At 39.3% G+C, this 6,000-nt stretch overlaps 1 long non-coding RNA gene across 23 annotated transcripts in view; it reads left to right on the top strand.

Moving 5' to 3' along the window:
* The first annotated feature begins 1,382 nt into the window (after window positions 1-1,382).
* LOC126283963 (uncharacterized) overlaps window positions 1,383-6,000 on the top strand; it is a 92,997-nt gene continuing 88,379 nt past the window's right edge. For 16 of the 23 annotated variants that reach the window (XR_007551418.1, XR_007551417.1, XR_007551388.1 and 13 more), the window contains exons 1-2: window positions 1,383-1,532; window positions 2,633-2,969. This is a non-coding gene — a long non-coding RNA (uncharacterized LOC126283963). The other 7 variants (XR_007551390.1, XR_007551389.1, XR_007551400.1 and 4 more) reach the window with 7 other exon arrangements.

Below are 6,000 nucleotides of genomic sequence, written 5' to 3'. Positions count from 1 at the left end.
GGGATGGACTGAGGGGGGGGGGGGGGGTGATTGGGCGCACCACATGATAGTGGTGGCAGCAGCGGAGGGAGGTGTGTAGATGATGGCAATGGTGGTAGCTGTAGTAGTGGTAGTGGGGGTTGACATTGTGACAAGGAGAAAGACACAGGACAGGACAGAAGCAAACGAGAAACGGGCAAGGCAGCGAAAAACAGAGGAAAAGGGATGTAGAGCGACGATGAAGACTGGGGCCGAAGCCCCATTCTGCTGCTGCTGGCGGGGGGCGACCCTGCTGGCTGGCCGGCAAGGACGGCGCTTCCACTGCAACTGTTGCTGCTACGCTGGCTGGCTGGACTGCTGCTGGCTGTGCCCGACGCTGGCTGCTGGCTGGACCGCTGCAGGGTGGCTGGCTGGCACCTGCAAAACCTATCGCTTCGATTAGTGCGGGAATGGCACAATCGAAGGGCGGTATTCTAGCGAATTACCGCCGGAGATGTGTGATGTCCTCAATTTATTTAGGTTTAAGTAGTTATAAGTCTAGGGAATTATGGCCTCAGATGTTAAGTTTCATAATGCTTAGGGCCAATTGTTTCTATTTCTTTTATGTCTCATTTGGATTTGGAATTACTTTATTAACTATAATTCAATGATGATGAGATGTAGTTCGAGAAGGAAGGTTGCTAGTCATTGATAACAGATTGAATGGACATTCTTAAAGAGATAAACATTACCTATTGCCACTGTACGTAATTTACTTGCGTTTTCTACCTTCAAGGTTTGAACATGCAAAAGTATGATTAAATTGTTAAGTTATCCAAAAAAGCGTAATATTTCTTGTATTTTTGCTGTGCAGTCTTGAAATTCTATTTCTTTGGTGTGTAAATTGTAAAGTTCTTATATTATTGTGAATTGGGTCGAGAATTTGTAAACTCTTAAAACCATATATTTTCTCCTTCAATTGTAGCCAAATTTGCCAAATGCCATGAATAACTCGCAGTGCGGAAATCTACAGTTACAATTTCACCTTTACGTAGAAATAATAATACCTAATAAAGGTATGTAAACAAAGATGATGGCTAAAACAGAATGAGAAGGAATCTTTGTTTTTTTACATAATGATTTTGGTAATATTACATTAGAACTGCTAATAACTTGTACTGATTTTACTAGTGGGGCCGTGGGGGACTACTTTCCATTACGACAGCAGCGGAATAATACTAACCGCAAATTGTAGAACAGAAATACAATTTTGTTTAGATTAACTTCATTTTACATTTTCTGTGCACAATACTGCACTGCTCGATTGCATTATTCAAAAAATGCATGTGGTATTTCCATTACTTGGGCACATCTCTTAGTTTTCCCGTTACTTTTGCCGAGCTATTTTGTTGCATGGAGTCCGCGGAAGTACTTCTGCATTGCAACCTCATGTAACTCTCCGCACACCGCAGTGCAGCTCTGCAGTAGTGACGAAGAGCTGAGGATACACGGGATGTTGCGCATATGTGTTGTATCTCTGATGCAGTTTGCAGTCATGGATGTTTGTAGTAGAGGTATGTGGCAAGTATTTAAATGTATTAGTCCAGTCAGTTTTAATCTTAAGCGTTATTATATTTATACAGAAGGCAGTTTTTGTTGCTCTTTCACGATGCGTCACCACGTCCGTTTCGAGTGTTTAGAAAGCAAAGCGGAAAAATTCATTGCCAATCGGTCTGCGTGCTCCTAATTTTGAGGTCACGGACGATAAATTTAACTCCGACGTCACGTTGAAACGGTATGTTGAATTGCTTTGTAATTTGAACGGTGGCATTACCGTGAATGGTTTAGAACGTTGGTTCTTTCGTCGAAGCAATGTTTCTTTGGCAGCTGTCATGGTATGAGACTGCAGCGTCATCCCCTCTCTTCCAACTATTTTAGTCTTAATCGTTTTTAATGAATCATCAGAATTGTCGAGCGACTGGTAGCAAATACAGGATATTGCGTGACTTTCGCACTGAAAAAAAACCCTTGTTCAAACTTCAATCCCAATAGAATATCAGATTCCTCAGTAAAAATGTACGTATTATGTATTATTCAGTCTGCTTCTCCTGGTCCTTTTTTGCGAACCGGTAGATTCCAGAGTTTTTATTTTATGTAAGAACTAATGCTCAGCTATCGTTGCGTTGGGGTACTTTCATGTAAATTTACTGAGCAGCAGCTCAGATTCTGATTTAAGTATTTGAGACTATTCCATCAGACTCTCTCTGTCTCTCTCTCTCTCTCTATCTCTCTGTCTCTCTCTCTCTCTCTCTCTCTCTCTCTCTCACACACACACACACACACACACACACACAGTAATATTGCATAGCTGCAAATATTGGGCTATATTGACCTTATGAGGGCCGCTTGCCCTTTGGTCGTTTAGTGCTGCTGTAGGGCTGCTTTACATACTGAAACCAAACCAATTGACTCGGTGAATTATTTCAGAAGTTTTGGGTTTTGATCTAATGGAAGTACATATTGTGTAAGCTGCGGTAAGTACTCAAGCAGAGAAAGTCGTACGTTTATGTTAACTATCGATGTTAAGATTTTCATGCTTAGCTGTTTCTTTGCGGAGGTGTCAGTAACCTCGATTGTTTATCTGGACATTTTGGAACCGTTTGCGTTTCCACAGGGCGAAGAACTGCGTACGACCCGGCATGTGCTGCTCGCTGGACCTCCATCGACAGGAAGGCTTTGGGCGACACATTTCCAGGTCGCTAGATTGACAGAGGGCCCATTTACTGGCCCAGAAGGTCGCCAGAGATGACGCATTAATTTTTCTTCACGGTTTGGTGAAGGATGCTGTCTAAAAGACCACGGCGCGCGACCTGCGGGCTTTCACATCGGAGCAGCAAATGCACAAGTTAATTACATGTAGGTTCGATGTGGGAGAAACTGAAGTATTTCTTAAATACCATGCGTGCTTCAGATAGTGCACACATTGAACTGTCAAACGGCTAAGATTGCAGGTGTGTGTAAGTATTATACCGTAAGATGCACGTTTCTACCAACCGCCATTTCTGAAATACATAGAGGGTCAACTGAAGAAAAGGATATGTCACAGATTTTGACTAATGACGTTGTCAAAGATAATTTCTACGCTATAGATGATAATTCGGTTGCCCCACAGCTTCAGATCGTAAATTGAAATAAATGAATGTAGCATTAAAAGAAAAATTGTGTACGTATTTTGTCGCTGGTCATTGTTTTGAGTAATTTGTGTACGTGTTTTAATTGTTCGTTATTTGATATGATTTGTGTGTGTGTGTGTGTGTGTGTGTGTGTGTGTGTAGTACACAAGGTAATACTTTATCAAATTTAAATTTCATTCTGAGCAAGTTTCAGATATTTGGGTATCTCATTCTGGACAATTTTGAGATGCCTGTGTCAATAAGTATGACCTGACTTACATTGTGGGTGCAGACACATAACTAAAGTTAATTTTTCTATAAATATCTGGACTAATTGGTGAATTTGTTACAGTGGGTGTGGCCTAGATATGTGATTTACAGGTTTTTGTAATGTGCCCTCTGTGGATTACTTAAGTCATAGGTCAAAGCCAAGCAGTTGTTCCACACTTTAAATATTCCCATATGGTATAATCAGTTTAACTTCAGGGAGGAAGGTTACCTTCATAGTCTCAGGTGTTATTGAGTTTAGCAAATGTTAAAATTCAGGAGTATATAAGAAACACTTTTTTTTTCCACCTCCAAAGAAATTCCTGCCCCAAGATACAGGCCTCCAAAGGTGACACAAACATCATTTTGAAGATGTGACTTTTGGAAAAAAAATTTAAAATGCTGTATCTCTATTAGAACTAGACATTGTGCAAGAGTTTTTGAAATATTATTACTATATGATTACAATGGTATCCTCTGTTTTGATATATGTCAGTTCTTTTACTGTTGTCTTTTGAATTTTTTATAGTTTACAGATTATTATTATTTTTTTTTTTTTTCAAAAATGCCAATCCAGGAAAGTTGGGTTTTTTCTGTTGATTAGTACCATGCAGTAGTATATTCTCTCTACAGGAAAGCTCCCCCTTTTAAGTAGAAAAAGTTTCATAAAAAAATCTTTTTTTAAACTTTTGAGTGTAATGTGTGTCTCCACTGCAGTTGTTTCTTACTAATTTCTTTGTTACAATTTTTATTTGTAGGCTATTGTCTTTGTTGCAGTTATTTCTTAAACTTTGTTGCAGTTTCTTTGTTGTGGTTGTTCAGTGCTAATTTGTTTACTGACGAAGCTTCTAAGAAATCTTAGACCATCCAGTGACATCTATGTTTTCGTGAGGAATTTACCAGTTGACGCAGTTGCACTGATTTTTGTGGAAAGGACTGTTTGAAATATCTTCTGACTGGGGCACAGGAGAGTGAAGTGTGGTGACTATTTGCATATCCATAAAACAGTGATATATAAGACAAACAAAAACCAGACTTTGTTCATTTTGGGAATAAGTGTTCTCATTTGAAGACTGTGTCAAAGATGTTTCCAGTGACAAGTATTCTAAATGTTAATGACAGAATACAAAAATGCTAGTATCTGAACAAGGTAAAGCCTCCCATGATGCAGATGTTGCATCAATAGATGAAGAATAAAATACTCTGAATCAGTAAATTAGAGGTAGTTGTTAGTCCTGTTAAGAAACCATGGTGAGCAATGCTAAACATAGTCTTCAAAGTAGAAATCCCAGCTTCAGAAGAAAATGAACCATGGCACTCTTGTGCCTGTTTGTCAGGAATTTTTCACAAAGGGTCATTCCATGTTGTGTCCCAGTTTAGATGATGATTTCAGTTTGACCATCTTCAATTTTGATGAAATTAGTACAGGATGTACCTGAGTGCCATACATTAACTTATGCAAAGCTTCAGGTTCACCTGTAACTTGGTTGAGGTGCTAGAGCCATTTTTGTGAAGACCACTTTTACAGATTGAAAAGTCGTGAAGGAATCGTCAAGTTTTGCATTCCACTGTTCCTAGTGTAAAAGAGCTAGACTCTTGCTTCTGGGTATAGTGGTACAACTGTGTGTGCTCTACACACAAATGTTGCAAGTAGAGTTCAGAAAGCAATGCATTTGGCATAATTTCAGTTCAAAGTGGCAACAAATCTTGTTGTGAGAAATGTGCCCCATAGTTTGAGGCATTAGTAGTGGAGAAAGTACTCTATGGACATGGTCTTGTGCCAAACTACTGTCTTTCTGTATCACAAATATGTTTAATTACTGTGCTACCATCCTGTAAATTTGCTAAAAAACTTGAATGTATAAAAATATGCCAGGGTTCATTCATGTATCTCAAAATACACCTACAACATTACATTCATTAACACAATTAAACAGAGCACATTTCATTCTATTAGAAAAACTTTTTACATTTTGGTGTCTCTTTGGGTAAGGTGCAAAAAATTTCCCTAAACTATTCATTTTTTGGTAATTTGGAAAATCCGTGGTGGCTAGGCCACTACCAATCTCAAGACTGGTAACCCCATCGCCAAGGGACCATGCCCAATAGCCATGCAAGGTCAGCCATTGGTGGGTTTCTTTACTGCATGCTCCCAAGCCTGAAAGTGGGTGGGTGTCTAGCAGATTCCCAACCCTTTTTTAGGTCTCTGTGGTTCCCAAACCATAATACAGAATTAAATTTTTAAATTTTTTGCTGATGTCCAAAACTATTGCTTCCAGCAAACTGTATTGCTGCCCCATAATTGAAACAGCTAGGACTGGTATGACTGCAATTAGGCTATCTGTTGTTCTGGGATCCAGCATCTCTCCCTTCTAGTAGGCCAATGAAATGATTGAGCAGCTCCATAAGGATGCATGAAATTAATCAAGACATCTATTTCTTCACATGAAACTTCAGATATTGCCACCATTTTCCATCATAAACACAAGCAACATACTAGCCAGGCTGTAGTTAATTAATGGCAACATGTTTAGTAGCAACTTCAGCCTGTCGGTTAACATTTGCTATCAAGGGTAGTGTATCATTTCATACTCTGTAAATC

This window comes from Schistocerca gregaria, chromosome 8 (genome assembly GCF_023897955.1).
Source record: "Schistocerca gregaria isolate iqSchGreg1 chromosome 8, iqSchGreg1.2, whole genome shotgun sequence".
Taxonomy (NCBI): domain Eukaryota; kingdom Metazoa; phylum Arthropoda; class Insecta; order Orthoptera; family Acrididae; genus Schistocerca; species Schistocerca gregaria.
Note: the sequence above shows the minus strand (reverse complement) of the source record. Positions and strands in the feature narration are given on the sequence as shown.